The sequence below is a fragment of the Schistocerca cancellata genome, chromosome 5 (assembly GCF_023864275.1).
Source record: "Schistocerca cancellata isolate TAMUIC-IGC-003103 chromosome 5, iqSchCanc2.1, whole genome shotgun sequence".
Taxonomy (NCBI): domain Eukaryota; kingdom Metazoa; phylum Arthropoda; class Insecta; order Orthoptera; family Acrididae; genus Schistocerca; species Schistocerca cancellata.
Window position 1 is genome coordinate 357,495,533 of NC_064630.1, and position 20,570 is coordinate 357,516,102.

Sequence of the window (20,570 nt, forward strand, 5' to 3'; positions counted from 1 at the left end):
TTTTAGAGTCGGCACGAGTTAGTGTTTTGCTCCATCTTCGCGTACCAAACACAATATCTTCTTTAATTGCGGTTACTTGTGCAGTATAAACAATGTTTACTAGTGGTAATGGAAGTTTTTCTCTGTTTACAACGCAAAGCAATAGCAAGCGCAACCAGTTTCTTCATGTGTTGGGGATCCATCAGAATAATTCTACAGAAAACCTGGCCATCAACGTTTCAGCTAATTCTTTACACCATTATTAACACTTTGACTGTTGAGTAATAATTATTAGTAAGTGAAAGGTGGAAGTCTGACTGGCTGGTGTTTCACAATCTTTGCTAAAAACAGATGATGTTTGGTCTTTAGGTATCAAAAGAAGCTGTAATTTTAGACTGAGGAAACCCTTCACTAATAATTGTGTTAGTTTCCTCTCTTCTATGTGTATTGTGTCTGCCATGCGTTACGCATTGACTACGACAGGATGATTGGCTGGCCGGCCGGTGTGGCCGTGCGGTTCTAAGCGCTTCAGTTTGGAACCGCGTGACCGCTACGGTCGCAGGTACGAATTCTGCCTCGGGCATGGATGTGTGTGATGTCCTTAGTTAGTTAGGTTTAAGTAGTTCTAAGTTCTAGGGGACTGATGACCTTAGAAGTTAAGTCCCATAGTGCTCAGAGCGATTTTAACCATTTGATGATTGGCTAGTACTAGTTTTTGAAAAAGAACCTTTCTTGCTGGTGGTAATTTTCTACAGATGTCAAAGTATTCCTTCGGCTTCTATTAGGTGAAGATTAGTTGATGACGATCCCATTTCTTCACGTAAACAGTAGATGTTTTTCATTACGGTTAGATTATGCTGTTGGCGATAAACCGCTGGAAAGAGTAAAAACAGTGAAATACCTAGGACTAATCGTCCGGCACCTAAAGTGAATTGATCTCAGCAAAGTAATTGTGGGAAAGGGGACGCAGGGTGACATTCATTGGAAGAATCTTATGCAGAAAGAGTGACATAAAAAAAACACTTGTTCGAGCTATTCTTGAATATTGCTCATCAGTGTGAGTCTGTTACCAGGTTGTATTGATGAAAGAGATAGGGATGATCCAATAAAGAGCGGCTAGTTTCGGCACGGGATCGATTAGCAAGCGCGAGAGCGTTAAAGGAGATACTCAACAAACTCGTGTGGCAGACATTACAATAGAGGCGTTATGCATTACGGGGTGGATTACTGTCAAAATTCCGACAGCGCAGATTCGTTGCAGAATCACCAGATATATTGTTTCTTCCTGCTTATATTTCGCGAAAAGACGACGAAGGTAAAATGAGAGAGATTCGAACTCACAAGGATGATTACCAACAATTGTTGATCCCGCAGACCATTCGCTACGGGAACAGGAAAAGAGGGAAGTGACAGTGACGCAGAAGATACCCCCCACCAAACACCAAAAGTTTGCTTGCAGAGAGGTTTACTGTTGAAATTCGGAGAGCGTGCGTTATAAGAAGAGTCTGGCAACACATTAGTTGAAACTTCCTGGCAGATTAAAACTGTGTGCCGGGCCGAGACTCGAACTCGGGACCTGCAGAGTGAAAATCTCATTCTGGAAACATCCCCCAGGCTGTGACTAAGCCATGTCTCCGCAATATCCTTTCTTTCAGGAGTGCTAGTTCTGCAAGGTTCGTAGGAGAGCTTCAGTAAAGTTTGGAAGGTAGGAGACGAGGTACTGGCAGAAGTAAAGCTGTGAGGACGGGGCGTCAGTTGTGCTTTGGTAGCTCAATTGGTAGAGCACTTGCCCGCAAAAGGCAAAGGTCCCGAGTTCGAGTCTCGGCCCGGCATACATTTTTAATCTGTTATGATTCATATCAGCGCACACTCCGCTGCAGAGTGAAAATCTCATTCTGGAAACACATTAGTTCTCCCACACACGTCTCGCGAAATGAGCGCGAGGAGAAAATTCGAAAATTTATAGCAATACCGAGGTTTGTTGTTAGTCCTTCTTTTCTACGCACCGTTTCCAAACTGACCAGTCAAGAGGGGAAGTGATACTGGTAACAAAAGTGCCCTCTACCACACACAGTTAATGTGCCTTCGGAATATTACTAACGATATTTGACGGGGCATCAGCAACCGAGCTCGGTATAAACATCCAGCATCCTTTTCTTTTTCCTGATCGTGAAGGAGAGTGATAACGCCATTTCTTCGCAGTCTTAATCATTTATTGCTGGCACACTATTTCGCATATTCTGCACGATTGGGTTCATTTAGGGTGTTGCGTATGACGGAAACGTTAGTGCAGTACTAGGAGTTGGGATGGTCACATATGCTACCGCTTACTCCATGTGAGAAACAATGCGAACGTAGATATCGGCACAGTGGTGGTCAGCAACGTGTTTGCTGGCGGTGAAGGGTTTGGTAGGTTGTTGGCTGGACTGGCGGAAGCGCCCAGAGCGTGACGGTACTCAGGCGCTTTTTTCCGAGACGCTCTGCACGTTCCCGCCGGGGTTAATCACCTCTGCCTGTGGCCGCTGCCGCCTCGCGGACCAGCGCAACACCACGGGATCCAAAGACCAACCGGCCGCGACGGGGACGTCCCCCGTGCACCACAGGCTGCTGAAGAAGCGGCTTCTTCCTGCCCCCACGCCTCCCCCCACCTCCACCGCCCCCACCGCCGCTCCGCTCTCCTCCGTCGTCACGCACACGCCGCAGTGAGTAATAAATAACACCACTGAGTAGCGCTGTTGCAAATTGGACGTACTCGTTACTAACAGGTGTTATGAGACATAATAGAAGGAAGATTATGGTTTAACGTCCCATTAACGACGAAGTTATTAGACTTGTATTCGGGAATCCGCGTACCAACAGCGACGCGTTCACTACTTTTGTACTGCAGGATTCAGTATGCCGCATCGAGATTATAATTTAGTACGGGGTTACTGTGTAGTCCTCAGTTAAAAACTGCTGCATGCCCTCGGGAAAAATTACGGCCGTAGTTTCCCCTTGCTTTCAGCCGTTCGCAGTACCAGCGCAGCAAGGCCGTTTTGGCTAGTGTTACAAGGCCAGATCAGTCAATCATCCAGACTGTTGCCCCTGCAGTTACTGAAAAGGCTGCTGCCCCTCTTCAGGAACCATTCGTTTGTCTGGCCTCTCAACAAATACCCCTCCGTTGTGGTTGCACCTACGGTACGGCTATCTGTATCGCTGAGGCTCTCCAGCCTCCCCACCAACGGCAAGGTCTATGGTTCATGGGGGGAGGCAGTTAAAAACAAAAGTTCGTAATTAGTATAGTGGCATTAGCGATTGAAATATACCACATGAAAGCTGTTAATTGACCCAGTCTCAACAAACGGGTACTGGCCCTCCCTCAAATGGATATTTGTCGACAGACGCATCATGTTGTACCATATGCACACGGGTTGTATCATGGTCACGTGGACAGCTGCATCCACTGCTTGCAGATGTATTCATAGCCCTTCATGTAGCCTGATTGGTCAGCGAGTGTGAAAGTAAAAATTCAGAGGTCTGGAATTTGGTATTCAGTCGGTCTAATGCTTTTTTCTGTCGCTTGTAGCTTCTTTCGCCTCTGATAGTAATTTGTATACGTGAAAGATGTCAAACTTCACAGTGGTTCGGAGTCCACAGTAAATAAAGGTCTCTCTGTAACTAGTTCTCAAGTCTGTTCAGTGGTCGGAGAAAGTCAAGGGCAGTGGGCCAGATTGATGGTAGCTTTACCTTTTCCTTATCTGTTTACGGTGAACCAAATAGTATTTTTCTCGTCACTTCACATGCACTTGTGCGTGCGAACGAGCACTCCAGAATTAAAATGAACTTAAATCCCAGGCCGCCCAAACTTTTCTGGAGGTTTCACTTGCTTATCAGGCAGATGTCTAAACTGGTACCGAGCGAAGTGGCTCAGTGGTAAATCACTAGACACACATTCGGTAGGACGGCAGACATGCAGACTTACATTTTTTGTGGTATTCCTATATCACGTAAGGCAGGTGTTGGGAGGGCTTCTAATGAACTCGTTGTTGGGTCGTTAAACCCAAATCTCCCCTTCTTTCTTCGTTTCAGAACACATAATCCACTCCCCAATATTCCAATTTGGAAACCACTTTGCGTCACTCTCACCTCACTGGGATTTGGCTGAAAAGAACAGAGTTGTACAGCAGCGGCCCTGGTGTCTTGCGCACAGATTTAAAAAAAAAAAAAGAGAGAGAGATCTTATCATGAAATCTTGAAGTCAGTTCTCCTGAACGTTGTACACCAAGGCAAAGACACAGAGATGTCGGGGCATCACAGGGACGGCTAGTTTTTTTCTCGTTGGTGTCGAATTCATTTAGGTAGTAGTGCTAGCTCAGTCGATAAAAGATGGGCAACGAAATAGATTTTTACCTTGTCTAAGAAACATCCACATAATTGGCTTGACGGAGTGACTGACTTACGCAGGGAGACAGAACAGAGCTTTTAGCCCACTGTTGCCTGCACCGGAACTGTGTTTAATGTGCGGTTTATCTCGCTGCGAGTGTAATAAAGCCAGCCGGTACCTGTAAAGAACAGTATGAGGCATTTTAGTAGTTCTTCATTAGACTCACTTTCAATGACTACTCAAACGTGTAACAATAATAATAGACTTCTTTGTTCAGTCACACCGGAGAAATCATGGCCCCATTAAGGGGTTAGGAAGGTCGGTTGAAGTGTTTCCATCTTGATTTATTCAACACGACCTCAGCGTCTGATGCAGTTTTTCGGTCTCATTGCAATTTGTATTCAAGAGTCAAGTTGCACAAATGTTTATTTTTCCTCGAGAGATTCACATTATTTACGCAATGCCTATCTACTGTCACACCATCCATCTTCTTACGACATCATCTGGACGTGAATACAGTTTGCGTGTGGTACCAATCATTGATGTCGACTTGTTCATACCGGAATCGCTGCTTCACTTTAAAGTCGCTCCACAGTTGCATCCCGTTCCTGTCCTCGATGCCAAGGGGTAATGCTTGGCAATGTGTTGACTCGAACACAGGTCCAAATGGTTCAAATGGCTCTGAGCAGTATGGGACTTAACTTCTGATGTCATCAGTCCCCTAGAACTTAGAATTACTTACACCTAACTAACCTAAGGACATCACACACATACATGCCCCAGGCAGGTTTCTATCCTACGACCGTAGCGGTCGCGCGGTTCCAACTGTAGCGCCTAGAACCGCTCAGCCACCCCGGCCGGCGAACACAGGTCCACCTTGGTTAACCTGCCGTAGATTTCTGAACTTAATCAGTGATAATTAATAATAGTGAAGAAAGCTCTCAGTCTAAAAGACCCAGAGCCAGCTGAATTCAGTTCCCTGAGAAAGTCCACCGCATTCCTGAGAATCGTGTTAGAGAAAAGCACGGTAGCGAACGTTTCGGGCAGACTTCTCCATCAGTTTCAGACCTAACGAGGGTGCTCGGCCTCAAAACGAACTAGAGGAGAGAAAAACAAGCTTCTCTCGTTAGCTGCGAGATTTATTCTGAGCGTCGCGTTAGTGCGTTCTAGAACGACGCGCTGCTATTCGTTTTGTTGATGCAAGTAGGTGTTAGGGGAAAAAAGTTTCTAGTCGTCAGTATAACTCTTAGAATTAAATAGTAAACTTTAGTAACAGTAATTCCGCGAGCTGGTGCAGTTATAAAGTCGTTCCCTATAGTTATGTGCAAGAAGACCATAAAGCAGTTATTTTTAATGTAGATTTATGTATGTGGCAGGCGGATATGAGTAATAACAAAAGTTGAACCTTATGGACAGTACATGCGTGGATGTTCGAGAACTGAGAATCGTTTTGATGATGATTGTGATGCATGAGCGAATGCACGTTCTGGAAGTGGCTCGTTACCATTCGCCGTAGAGGCCACCTTAGTAGTGATCGTCAGAGTGAACCCCACCAAATCAAGCATTCATGCAGCCCCTGGCCCTCAGCTGTATTTTATAATAGTATGCATCTAGCAACTAACAGCCGTATCCAAAAACGTTAACTGCGTTTTAAGATTGTAGCTTTCCTGCTGAGCAATACTTTCAGTGACAGTAATATTTTAAGATGTGCTTAATTTTAATCGAAATTAGTTGCTTTGGCCGTGAGCTAAGCACAATTAACCGCGGATCTTAGGGACAGAGGAGCGGTGGGCGTGTTTGCCTTTTACTGATTGGTCCTGAACGTGCATTATAGAGACGGTCATCTTTAAATGCGGTACATACTTTTAGCAAAGAATACGAAATTAAATTAAAACTCTCCTACAACGTAATGACTGGAAAAAAGGACATTCAAAACATTTGGTAAACATTTATTATTGTGTGTCATGTGGCGTGATGCATTTAAAAATAAGTACAGTCACTGCTATTAATCAGTTATCCGCTCAGACAGACATGGTAATACACTTCGTCAGTCAGTTATAGTGCCACAGCTGTAGGACCGCAGAGGGTGGCAGCAATGTGAAACAGAGAACAGCTGACACGAAGTGTGCTGAATGGTGCCAAATTTTAACGACAAGTACTTGTGGGCAGGCGTCCAACTTACCGCACCCTTACCTATAGCTGGTACTGATTTTGTAGGTCAGACTTTAATAGTAAGATCGGTACATATGCGGCAGAGGTACCGCCCTACAACGTCATTATTGGCACTTGAGCCAACGTGTTTGACGACTTCTGTCGTAGAGCCTTCTTTATTGCCTTTAACCCTTTCCTTATATTACGGTTTCGATCATAAAATCTATATACGTAACTTGTCAAATACACAAAATATTCAAGAGCAACTTGGATGCAAATAGCTGAAAGTTTGTAGGAGATCGTTCCGCATCAGGATGTATCGAACGACTGCACTTGTGTGTGTGTGTGTGTGTGTGTGTGTGTGTGTGTGTGTGTGTGTTTGTGTGAGCGCGCGCGCGCTTGTGTTGGGTGGGAGGAGAGAGAGAGAGAGAGGGGGGGGAGGGGGGGCGGGAAGCCACATCAATCATAACAGGGCACCACTGACCTCGTTAGCCTCACAACTCCCTACCTCCGTAAACTGGCAGCAACGAAAAATGTTGATGTTGCATTAGAAATGACGGTTCAACTGTAAAAATATTGGATTGTTCTGCTCCGCTGGGAGAATAACTACTTCTTAACAGTAAGAAAGACTTTCTCTTGCTTTTCTTTCCGACGTTTTGTGACATACTACTTCATTCGTATTAAATCAGAAATCTTTTATTCGGATAGCTCATATGCCCGGAAAAACGTCGCAGAATTTTTATGTTTTAAGCCTATTTTAACGCCCTTCCCACAAATGTTAACACTTCACTCAGTTTAGTTTACACTTCACATTCACTGAAATCTTAAAATCTTAACAGTACACCTTCTCGTTAGGACTGCGTACAGACAACATTCTGATTCAGTAGTACGCGGAGCGCCGTTAATAATACAGGCTCAATATTAGAGAAAATGGTAGTGAGAGACAAGGTGCGTGTAAAATGCCTTGAAATGAGCCGTTACAGTCATGAGTTGGTTCAAATGGCTCTGAGCACTATGGGACTTAACATCTGAGGTCACCAGTCCCCTAGGCTTAGAACTACTTAAACCTAATGACATCACACATCCATACCCGAGGCAGGATTCGAACCCGCGACCGTAGCAGCAGCGCGGTTCCGGACTGAAGCGCCTAGAACCGCTCGGTCGCAGCTGCCGGCCAGTCATGAGTGAAACAACAGTTTGGAAGTGGCATAAGGCTGACTTCCATAAAACAGTAGGCGAAGACTTCGTGTTGCGGGAATGAAATTTGTATTTTGCATAAAGTCGGTGAACTTATCGCGTCAAATTGATGTAAGATTCCAACCTTTTGACAGTATTCCCCAAGGTCTTCGCCAGGAAAGCAGCTGGCTGTCACAAGACCGAACTGACTGAGTTGAATGATGTGGTGGTGCCCGCTGCAACCAGGTATGAAGCCATCGCCCACTATTTCACGTCGCTCACAGTGTTTTTCTCAACAAAATGTAAAACTGTGGTGCCAGCCGCCGATCTCTCGACCGACAAAGATTATATCGGCAAGGCTCCAGTTTTCAAACGTTTCAGTTACAGCCGCACACTAATAGAGTTGGAGGAGCTCCTGCTGATGGATTTTGCGTGCAGTATGTTACCAATCTTACATTTTGCATAATTTGGATGCGAGAAATGCAGGGTTGCCAAAATGAAACTTGTACAGAGATATGTACCTATTAGTCAAGATCCTGAGGTGTACATCCATCAGTCAGGGTTGTCCGTTTCGATGCTGTCATATTCTAAGAAAATTCCTCCTGTTCATTAACTAGAGTAAGTTAATTAGTGTAAGCGTTATAAATATTTTCCACCCGGTTTATTTTCCGTAACGATGTTTTATCAGTGACTCTAGTCTCACTTTAGCATTTAAAAATTTCTTTTTGTAACTGTCTCATTGACGCCAACGGTCTTATCGCAGTGGTAACACAGTTCCCATCAGGTCACCGAAGTAAAGCGTTGTCGCGCATGTCTAGCACTTGGTCTGCCGAGCGCTATTCGCAAGCTCAGTGCACTCAGCCCTTGTGAGGCAAACTGAGGAGCTGCTTGATCGAGAAGTAGCGGCTCCTGTTTCGTAAACTGACTGACGGCTGGGAGAACGGTGTGCTGACCACATGCACCTCCATATCCGCATCCAGTGACGCCTGTGGGCTTGAGGATAACATGGCGGCCAGTCGGTACCTTTGGGCCTTCGTGGCCTGTGCGGGAGGAGTTTATAGTTTTTTTTTAGTCTTATTGACGCAACAAAGTATCATTTGAAATTTACCCACCATGATAGTTTAGTGATTTAACGAGTATAATCTTCTTGAGCATAATATTACTGCAACCTTTGAATAGATTAAAGTATTTCGATTATAATTCAATGATCTTTTTCAATTGACTACAAGTTTTGTAATGAAGTGGTAGCAGAAAATTTCGTTGTGGCATAGCAGTGCCTTCCGTCGGTGGCATTAAGACTTTCTTGACCTGAAAGAAATGTTCCACGTTTGCTCAGTTCGTGGATATATATTCAAAATAAATTTTCCTCATTTGAAATTAATTTGTAAGCATATTTTCCTCATTTGAAAATAATTTGTAAGCATATTGTCATCGGTAATTCTTACAATACTCGACGTTCATTTCTTATATTACTTGACATTTCTGAATTATTCATATGGGAATCCACTGTCGGACCAATTTCTCTCTTTTTCTGGCTTGTCAACGCTTGTCTTAAGCTCTTGTTCTCAAATCAATACCGCTGCATTATCATCTTCACGAATTATTTTAGCTGATACAACGTTGGAGGGTGGTCCCGGCGGGGGTTAGAGTCCTCCCTCGGGCATGGGTGTGTGTGTATGTGTTTGTCCTTACGATAATTTAGGTTAAGTAGTGTGTAACCTTAGCGACTGATGACCTTAGTAGTTAAGTCCCATAAGATTTCACACACATTTGAACATTTTTTTAACAACGTTGGAACTGTCTCAGCATCTGGAAACCGTAGCTGGCATCTGCAGGTGATGGTAGCTTCACACACATGTGGACCCCCGCTTTAAAAATCTTTCGTATAGTAAGCAGCGATCTTGCCAGAAGTGAGCATTGTCTGCTTGCAGAACATTGCTTGTTTTAGCTGGTATTGGCAGCATCTACTTATAAAATCACTCATGAATAGCTAAGCATCGAAATAGTACGTTGGTGATTTGTAGCAAGTTGTCCTGTCACAGGCAAAGCTAGCGTGTGGAAGATGCGCCAAGACAAGAACATAATTTTTTCGCCCCTAATTCCTTAGGCTGGTTTCGTGGCTTTCACGTTCACACGAAAGTGCCCTTGAGATTAATTTACCAAACGAGTCCAAAGCGAACCGTAGTGTGGTACATGGCGATCGTGTTCTTGTATAAAATGTAGCACGAGATTTTCATCCGAGCTGTGAAATGCTTCGTCTTCTCAGCTTCCCGGTGTGTGCTGCAGACCATGCAGTACAAGTATCAAGTTGTTAAACCAGCCCAGCGCATGCAGTAGTCTCTCCTTCGCTGCTTCTAGGGAAAGAGAGAGTATTATTTTCGGGGCAACGAAGTAGCCGATCCAGCAACCAAGGTGGTCTGCAACATCCATTCTACTGCTTAGTGTTTCGTCCCTGCCCTCCTATATGCAGTTATCTCGCTGTTAAGGAACGGGTCCATATCTCATTGGGAGGGACATTTTCCTGGTGGGGACCGAATTTGCTGCATTAAGGGATATTAAGTTAATCGGTTTTGAGTTCATTCAGCTGGAAAAATGAAGAAAAAAAAATCCTAACGCACCTCCGAATTGAGCGCCGATGGTGGCGTAGAGTATCGGGGACGCTAAATTTCTTAGAGTGCGTCATGTTTGCTAATTAGAGTCACAGGTGCAAGAACATTCTTGGAATGAGTTCTACAACCTCGACATCGGCGTGGAGAAGACAATAATACGTCAAAGACTCGATTCGTAATAAAGAAGATAACATGTGAGAAAAAACATTAAGTATATAGGAAACTATACTGTAAACACTACAAGCACATTACACCTCTGACTGAAAAACGCAAAAGCTTGCAAATCTAAAAGAACTTTAAAATAGAACTTTACTGATGAGGTTACGTATACAGACACACTACAGTCAAATAGCACGCTGAAGATTGTTGAGCCTTGAGTCTTCTCCGCAGACACTGTAGATGTCTTTAATTCCTCTCCCTTTGAAACCGCAAATTACACAGTTCTAAATACGATCCATAGTTTGAAGTTCACCGCATTCACAGAAAGGATCATGTGCAAGATCCCACTGTCATCAAGCTTTTACAGCGACCCAGTTCTTAATTTTTTACGCTGTTTTTGTTCTACAAGAGAAAAATGACGCTTCAGTCTGGTCGTGTGATTGCCTTATATATAAAAATCGGCTTTTTTGTGCATTGTATTATTTTTGTGCAGTTAATGTATAAATACAAATGATCATGATTGCACACATGACCTGTAATTAATGTCGTATTTTGTAATTATAGGTGCAGTGACGTAGGTTTTTGTGGCCATATGTTTATTGTCTTTGGTTTGCGTTCATTGTGCCTGATTGTGGTCTTTCCCATTACATATACGAGGGGCGTTCAATAACTAATGCAACACTTTTTGTTCTCTGAAAGCAGTTTGGTTTTATTCAGGATTCTAATACACCATATTATTCCCCACTCTTTTGGCACCGAGCGAGGTGGCGCAGTGGTTAGACACTGGACTCGCATTCGGGAGGACGACGGTTCAATCCCGCGTCCGGCCATCCTGATTTAGGTTTTCCGTGATTTCCCTAAATCACTCCAGGCAAATGCCGGGATGGTTCCTTTCAAAGGGCACGGCCGACTTCCTTCCCCGTCCTTCCATAATCCGATGAGACCGATGACCTCGCTGTCTGGTCTCCTTCCCCGAACCAACCAACCAACCCACTCTTTTGGCTACAAAACCCCGTTTTTAACAGAATCTCCGTTCAGTGTAACGGCCTTGCGTCATCTTACTGGGATGGCCTATATGATCGCATGGTGACACACTACTGGTCGACGTCGGAGCCAATGTTTTTTTGCATCAATAACTTTCCCATCATCCACGTACTGCTTCCCGCGGAGTGCATCCTCCATTGGGCCAACAGACGGAAGGCGAAAGGAGTGAGTTTCGGGCTGTGGGGTGGATGAAGAAGAACAGTGCATTGAAGTTTTGTGAGCTCCTCTCGGATGTGGAGACTTGTGTGTGATCTTGCATTGTGAGGTAGGTGTTTGATTGTGATCCGTTGAGCACCTCGAATGAGAGTGTCTGCACATTCCAACAGTGCAACAGTCAGAGCTGTATGCGATCAGCCGGCATGCGGGAGATCGGGCAGGTTTGCGGGACGTTGTTGCGACGATAACTTGCTTCGCCCGACTCATCTTGTTTTTGTTCACTGCCAGGACTCCGTAGATATTCTACAAGCCCAAAGGCATCTTCGTTATAGATGCCATTTTAAAGGCTAAGTATAGCGCAGTCACGTATCGTAACTTCATGAAACTCTAGTAGCAGAAGCAGGAATAATCTAAGAGTCCCACAACGAATTCCGCATTTTTCAGCCGAAATTGGCCTCGAAAAAAAGTGATGCATTACTTACTGAACACCCGACGTACAATGTCCTAAAAGTGCCCTTACCCCGAGGTTATACACTACTCGTATATTGTATATTAGAGTAATTACGTATAAAACCTACGTATACAGCATATCTGTATTTGTGCTATCGCACCTTACACAATGGTCTATGCGTCTCCAAGCTTCGAAAAGCTTACTATACACTTTCCCGCAATTCTTTATTAGTCTTGCACTTTGGTAGAGCTACGGGGAACCTGATTATTCCCCATAATGGCTTTTTTGAAATTATAACATCCAGGTGTGCCTCAGCGATACAGATAGCCGTATCGTAGGTGCAACCACAAGGGAGGGGTATCTGTTGAGAGGCCAGACAAACGTGTGGTTCCTGAAGAGGGCCGCAGCCTTTTCAGTAGTTGCAAGGGCAACAGTCTGGATGATTGACTGATCTGGCCTTGTAACAATAACCAAAACGGCCTTGCTGTGCTGGTACTCCGAACGGCTGAAACCAAGGGGAAACTACGGCCGTAATTTTTCCCGAGGGCATGCAGCTTTACTGTATGATTAAATGATCATGGCGTCCTCTTGGGTAAAATATTCCGGAGGTAAAATAGTCCCCCATTCGGATCTCCGGGCGGGGACTACTCAAGTGGACGTCGTTATCAGGAGAAAGAAAACTGGCGTTCTACGGATCGGAGCGTGGAATGTCAGATCACTTAATCGGGCAGGTAGGTTAGAAAATGTAAAAAGGGAAATGGATAGGTTAAAGTTAGATATAGTGGGAATTAGTGAAGTTCGGTGGCAGGAGGAACAAGACTTCTGGTCAGGTGACTACAGGGTTATAAACACAAAATCAAATAGGGGTAATGCAGGAGTAGGTTTAATAATGAATAGGAAAATAGGAATGCGGATAAGCTACTACAAACAGCATAGTGAACGCATTATTGTGGCCAAGATAGATACGAAGCCCACACCTACTACAGTAGTACAAGTTTATATGCCAACTAGCTCTGCAGATGACGAGGAAATTGAAGAAATGTATGATGAGATAAAAGAAATTATTCAGATAGTGAAGGGTGATGAAAATTTAATAGTCATGGGTGACTGGAATTCGAGAGTAGGAAAAGGGAGAGAAGGAAACGTAGTAGGTGAATATGGATTGGGGCTAAGAAATGAAAGAGGAAGCCGCCTGGTAGAATTTTGCACACAGCACAACTTAATCATAGCTAACACTTGGTTTAAGAATCATGATAGAAGGTTGTATACATGGAAGAACCCTGGAGATACTAAAAGGTATCAGATAGATTATATAATGGTAAGACAGAGATTTAGGAACCAGGTTTTAAATTGTAAGACATTTCCAGGGGCAGATGTGGACTCTGACCACAATCTATTGGTTATGAGCTGTAGATTAAAACTGAAGAAACTGCAAAAACGTGGGAACTTAAGGAGATGGGACCTGGATAAACTGAAAGAACCAGAGGTTGTACAGAGTTTCAGGGAGAGCATAAGGCAACAATTGACAGGAATGGGGGAAAGAAAAACAGTAGAAGAAGAATGGGTAGCTTTGAGGGATGAAGTAGTGAAGGCAGCAGAGGATCAAGTAGGTAAAAAGACGAGGGCTAGTAGAAATCCTTGGGTAACAGAAGAAATATTGAATTTAATTGATGAAAGGAGAAAATATAAAAATGCAGTAAATGAAGCAGGCAAAAAGGAATACAAACGTCTCAAAAATGAGATCGACAGGAAGTGCAAAATGGCTAAGCAGGGATGGATAGAGGACAAATGTAAGGATGTTGAGGGTAAGATAGATACTGCCTACAGGAAAATTAAAGAGACCTTTGGAGAAAAGAGAACCACTTGTATGAACATCAGGAGCTCAGATGGAAACCCAGTTCTAAGCAAAGAAGGGAAAGCAGAAAGGTGGAAGGAGTATATAGAGGGTCTATACAAGGGCGATGTACTTGAGGACAATATTATGGAAATGGAAGAGGATGTAGATGAAGATGAAATGGGAGATACGATACTGCGTGAAGAGTTTGACAGAGCACTGAAAGACCCGAGTCGAAACAAGGCCCCCGGAGTAGACAACATTCCATTGGAACTACTGACGGCCGTGGGAGAGCCAGTCCTGACAAAACTCTACCATCTGGTGAGCAAGATGTATGAAACAGGCGAAATACCCTCAGACTTCAAGAAGAATATAATAATTCTAATCCCAAAGAAAGCAGGTGTCGACAGATGTGAAAATTACCGAACTATCAGTTTAATAAGTCACTGCTGCAAAATACTAACACGAATTCTTTACAGACGAATGGAAAAGCTAGTAGAAGCCGACCTCGGGGAAGATCAGTTTGGATTCCGTAGAAATACTGGAACACGTGAGGCAATACTTGACCCTACGACTTATCTTAGAAGAAAGATTAAGGAAAGGCAAACCTACGTTTCTAGCATTTGTAGACATAGAGAAAGCTTTTGACAATGTTGACTGGAATACTCTCTTTTAAATTCTGAAGGTGGCAGGGGTAAAATACAGGGAGCGAAAGGCTATTTACAATTTGTACAGAAACCAGATGGCAGTTATAAGAGTCGAGGGGCATGAAAGGGAAGCAGCGATTCGGAAGGGAGTGAGACAGGGTTGTAGCCTGTCCCCGATGTTATTCAATCTGTATATTGAGCAAGCAGTAAAGGAAACAAAAGAAAAATTCGGAGTAGGTATTAAAATCCATGGAGAAGAAATAAAATCTTTGAGGTTCGCCGATGACATTGTAATTCTGTCAGAGACAGCAAAGGACTTGGAAGAGCAGTTGAACGGAATGGATAGCGTCTTGAAAGGAGGATATAAGATGAACATCAACAAAAGCAAAGCGAGGATAATGGAATGTAGTCGAATTAAGTCGGGTGATACTGAGGGAATTAGATTAGGAAATGAGACACTTAAAGTAGTAAAGGAGTTTTGCTATTTGGGGAGCAAAATAACTGATGATGGTCGAAGTAGAGAGGATATAAAATGTAGACTGGCAATGGCAAGGAAAGCGTTTCTGAAGAAGAGAAATTTGCTAACATGGAGTATAGATTTAAGTGTCAAGAAGTCATTTCTGAAAGTATTTGTATGGAGTGTAGCCATGTATGGAAGTGAAACATGGACGATAAATAGTTTGGACAAGAAGAGAATAGAAGCTTTCGAAATGTGGTGCTACAGAAGAATGCTGAAGATTAGATGGGTAGATCACATAACTAATGGGGAAGTATTGAATAGGATTGGGGAGAAGAGAAGTTTTTGGCACAACTTGACCAAAAGAAGGGATCGGTTGGTAGGACATGTTCTGAGGCATGAAGGGATCACCAATTTAGTATTGGAGGGCAGCGCGGAGGGTAAAAAATCGTAGAGGGAGAGCAAGGGATGAATACACTAAGCAGATTCAGAAGGATGTAGGTTGCAGTAGGTACTGGGAGATGAAGAAGCTTGCAGAGGATAGAGTAGCATGGAGAGCTGCATCAAACCAGTCTCAGGACTGAAGACCACAACAACAACAACAACAACAACAACAACAATATCCAGGCTTCGAGGTGACCATTTCAAAGGGGTTGGAGATGTAGCCGAGCGATGCCGTTCCCAGCAATTTCCTTCCTTAGACCCTAAAGCCACATTCCTCCTGTGTGAAATGCTATAGATCGCAGGTTAAACGGAAAATAATACTGTTTGTCGAGATACAGCGTTTATAAATTGTGCAAACAAAGCAGGACAGGCTGCAATACGCGCTCCTCGATGTCCTCGTTCGAAAATTCATTCACAAATATCCGTCTAAGTCCTTTCAAATTCAAATCCTTTTTATTGTGATCTCTCTCTGTTGACAGCGGTATTTGAATTTCAGCTGCTCCTGTGCGTATGTTCGAAGTCAAGACGGGTAGGGGGACTTCTCGGACACCATGTATATGGCTGAGGATGGCCTGTTATTTGAACGAAACCACCAGTTTTAATGAAGTGACATGTAGCTATTATGATCAATCAATTTTCCAAAACATATAAAAGCTGTAAGTGTTCACCGCCTTCAAATGTCTTCCTAATTTCTTCATGAATAGTGTTTGCTAAGGATCCTGGACTGGGAAGCAAGATTCACGAATTGGACGAACGAGTGTTTTGCCATCTAGATTTTCTGTATTTTATGTCATCCGTCACCCCATAAGGGGGGGGGGGGCCTGTGAGCGTCACAATCAACCCGCTCATCGGGTAAGTTATCTTAAAATTTGGAAGGGTGAATTTAATGAAGGCTTCTTTCGTTTTGCCGTTAATTTTAAAACAGGAATACTAAAAGGTAAGACAAAAAAATAAGAACACATTTAAAACAAAATGTAGAAAATTGTGATTTTAAACTGTCACTAAAAGTTTAATTACCTGCCCTGAAAAAAAAATCGTCTGTTGGAGAAGCAAATATTAGAAATATGGAGGACTGGCAGGTAGTACCAATGGAGGCGAGGCGAGGCGGAGTGGATGTCAGGGAGGTCTATTGGGGGAGGGAGGTGGTATTGGTAAGGCCATAATATAAAGGGAAAAAAGAGGTAGGGCAAGATGGGGAGGGAAGGGGAGAAGCGGTAGGTAAAGACGAGGAGAGAAAGGAAAGGAAGCCCTGACGAGTTGGGCTGGGCGCGGTGGAATAATAGTAGTTGTTAGGAGGGGTAAATGTTGGGGCAGATTTCATTGTATGGGAGAGGAAGACGGTTGAAATTTCGTTGGGAGAGGATCAGGAGTGCGTGCACGTGTACGGTTTTTGGAACGTGGCAGTGTACTACGAACTGTAGTTAGGTGAAAAACAGTAAGATTATTGGAGTCAAGTTTGCAGATGGTGTACGTTGTTCAAAGTTGTTAAATGTGATTGAGTTGAGGTGGAAATGTGATGAGATCGTAAAGGATCATTGTGGGGGAAGGTAAACGCATGCAGAAAGCAAGGCAGAGTGTAGCACGTTCAAGGATTTGGAGAGGCATAGAACAGGTAACATTTACATAGGAGAGATGGGTCAAATCAAGATTTTGTAGGTGTGGTGGATAGTAGAGGTGAGTAATCCCCAAGTTCGGCCAGTTAGTAGTCGGCTGTGGTCTTTCTCCTGGATGGTTACTACAGTGCGATTAAAATTACTTGGCAGTTGACGTCTGTCACTTGAGGCTACTGTGTTGTCACTTCGGCTGCTGCTCGGTTAAAGACGAAACGCATACACGGCGGGTCCTCTGAAAGTGCTGAATGCTGTTCATGTATTGTGGAAGCGGTAGCCGTTAGGTTTGGCAGGAACGCCAGATGCTCTGTCTAGAACTGTTTTTAAGTGACCAATGACTGAATAGCGGCAGACGACACATTTTGTAGCCCTGAATTTGCACTAGTGTCCTAACCTAACCACAACCTCGCGATGTGGCATGTACCGGACAAAACGGCGCTCAAGAACCTGCAGCAGACCAATTAATCAGCCTCATTTTATTCACGGCAATTAAAGCTAAAGTGCACGAGCAAACTGAAGACAGAAAAATATTAGTTTCAGCACTAAAAGCGAACTGTAACTTCTTGCTTTCCTCAGTTGTGTGAAACTAACCTGACAATGGCTACACGAGATGAAGCGACCTATAAGTAGTCGTGACAGGCCACTCGGTTACAGGTTATAGAAGAGACATATTCCGAGCGAAGAATGAATGATACGAAGAAAAAATAAGAGCAAATAAAAAAGTCAATACGATGATGAAAATGATCTGCCGAAATATTGAAAATAAAAGAAATATACATTTAAAAGAGTTAACTAAAATAATAATAATAATAATAATAATAATAATAATAATAATAATCGATCATTTTGTTAAAGATTTACAATTTTAAAAAAATGACATCTAAGAGATTTGAACCCACAGCCTTCTTCATGACATGATTCTACGCTACGACATCACTTCAAATTATGACGCTATATTTATGCCTCTTAACAACCAGTTGGCCGCGCGGGATTAGCCGAGCGGTCTCAGGCGCTGCAGTCATGGACTGTGCGGCTGGTCCCGGCGAAGGTTCGAGTCCTCCCTCGGGCATGAGTGTGTGTGTTTGTCCTTAGGATAATTTAGGTCAAGTAGTGTGTAATCTTAGTAACTGATGACCTTAGCAGTTAAGTCCCATAAGATTTCACACACATTTGAACATTTTTTTGAACAACCAGTTGCAATGAAGATTTGCTGCCTTCAAAAAGATCGGCCCCAGGCAATATCGTATAAAGCTTGTCTGCTGTATGCCGATCTAATAACAAAATGTGATGCCGAATCACATTTTGTGATATGGTTTTTGGCTAGTTCCGTGTACGAAATATGCGTATTTCGTTATCATCGTTTTGTGTGTGTTGTTTTTGGTGTGATTATGACGTCTCACGTCTGATGATATGAGAAATAAAACAGCCAGACCTCGGATTTGGGATCCAAGCATATCAAGAAAAAAAGCCAGACAAGGGATTAGAAATGAACTGACCTTTTGTTGTGGAAGGTTTGCAGTGGTGAACAGTTCGGGTGTGACGTTGTGACGTCTGAAGAAAGGCAGCTCCAAAACGTGAAAATGTCTAGTATCGTGTAATTGTAATGAGACTATAGGTGAGGCTACATCTACATTTATACTCCGCAAACCACCCAACGGTGTGTGGCGGAGGACACTTTGCGTGCCATTGTCATTATCTCCGTTTCCGGTTCCAGTCGCGTATGGTTCGCGGGAAGAACGACTGTCTGCAAGCCTCCGTGCGCGCTCGAATCTCTCTAATTTTACATTCGTGATCTCCTCGGGAGGTTTAAGTAGGGGGAAGCAATATATTCGATACCTCATCCAGAAACGCACCCTCTCGAAACCTGGACAGCAAGTTACTCCGCGATGCAGAGCCGCCTCTCTTGCAGAGTCCGGCACTTGAGTTTGCTAAACATCTCCGTAACGCTACCACGCTTACCAAATAACCCTGTGACGAAACGCGCCGCTCTCCTTTGGATCTTCTCTATCTCCTCTGTCAACCCGATCTGGTACGGATCACACACTGATGAGCAATACTCAAGTATAGGTCGAACGAGTGTTTTGTAAGCCACCTCCTTTGTTGATGGACTACATTTTCTAAGGACTCTCCCAATGAATCTCAACCTGGTACCCGCCTTACCAACAATTAATTTTATATGATCATTCCACTTCAAATCGTTCCGTACGCATACTCCCAGATATTTTACAGAAGTAACTGCTACCAGTGTTTGTTCCGCTATCATATAACCATACAATAAATGATCCTTCTTTCTATGTATTCGCAATACATTACATTTGTCTATGCTAAGGGTCAGTTGCCACTCCCTGCACCAAGTGCCTATCCGCTGCAGATCTTCCTGCATTTCGCTGCAATTTTTTAATGCTGCAACTTCTCTATATACTACAGCATCATCCGCGAAAAGCCGCATGTAATAATTATTGCCTGGCTTTTGGAGAGGTTGATCTTGACAAGCCATTGGTTGTTCCTGGAGATTAACTAACTGAGGAGGATTTTGAGGCATCATTTGGGTTTTTAGAGTGTAGGGCAGAGGGCGAAGCGGTGCCATCAGCGTACTGAAGGAGGTGGCCGGGTGGAAGTTTGCAGGCTACTTCCTTGGCGCCTCTTTTAGTACTTTTCCGCCTCTCAGTGCCAGATTCCGGGGAGATGACTGCGGTCGGAGAAAGGGAAATGCGGCCTGGATGTGTGACGGGCCGGGGCGCAGGTAACGGTGCGTGTCTCGGCCGGCCGGCCGGCCAGCCCCACCTCGGTCGGCGCCCTCCTCCGCCGGCGCCAGCCAGCCAACCGGCCGGCCGGCGGCCGATCGATGCAGTGACACTCCGTACCGGGCGGCCCACATGGTCGCGTCGGCCGCGCTGCGCTCCGCTCCGCACCGCTGCTCGTCTCGTCTTGTGCTGTGCGCTCTGTTGTGATGTGACTCTGTGTGCTCCGTCTCGTGTCAGCGACCGCCGTCGGATCTCGGATACACGCAGTGGCCTTCGCGTCGTATAACCTCGGCGACAGTGAGGACATTGGAGTCTGGGCTGATCCAAAACCGGGAAGATAAAATAACACCGTCCTCAGTAAGCGTATGTAGCAAAGTGTTGTAGTATAGTGTTTCTTCAGATGAGTTTCAACTCTTGCAATGTGCTGTAACTAAGTATTCTAACGGATTTTAACTGTCATGCGCCGCGAAGTTACCCGTTCCGGTCCGATTCAAGCCACCGAGGGGTATGGTGGAATTCGTCCAGTACATAGTTCTAATGTCGAGAAGTTTCATTGTTGCATTAGATGCCGGTGAAACGCCTTTTGGAGGCTGTAAGAGTGTTGCAGTTAAGATGTGATCAGGCTGAATGTAAAAGTGTAATTGAGAGTAGCATAGAATTTGGTAGGATTAAGGTGTCCTAGAATATTTGAATTAGCCAGTGCAGTCGTAGTCTCCACAGCGATTTTAGATGCAGCAGTCCAAATT

At 44.1% G+C, this 20,570-nt stretch overlaps 1 protein-coding gene across 2 annotated transcripts in view; it reads left to right on the plus strand.

The window, feature by feature from the left end:
• Nucleotides 1-20,570, plus strand: part of LOC126187688 (WD repeat-containing protein 47) — a 676,574-nt gene that overhangs the window by 224,216 nt on the left and 431,788 nt on the right. Inside the window, exon 1 of one of the 2 annotated variants that reach the window (XM_049928929.1) lies at nucleotides 19,954-20,187. The exons of the other annotated variant lie outside the window; for it this stretch is intronic. The gene's annotated coding sequence lies outside the window, so the exon portion shown is untranslated. Of the gene's footprint in view, nucleotides 1-19,953; nucleotides 20,188-20,570 lie in introns of those variants that run through there. 2 annotated transcript variants of the gene reach the window in all.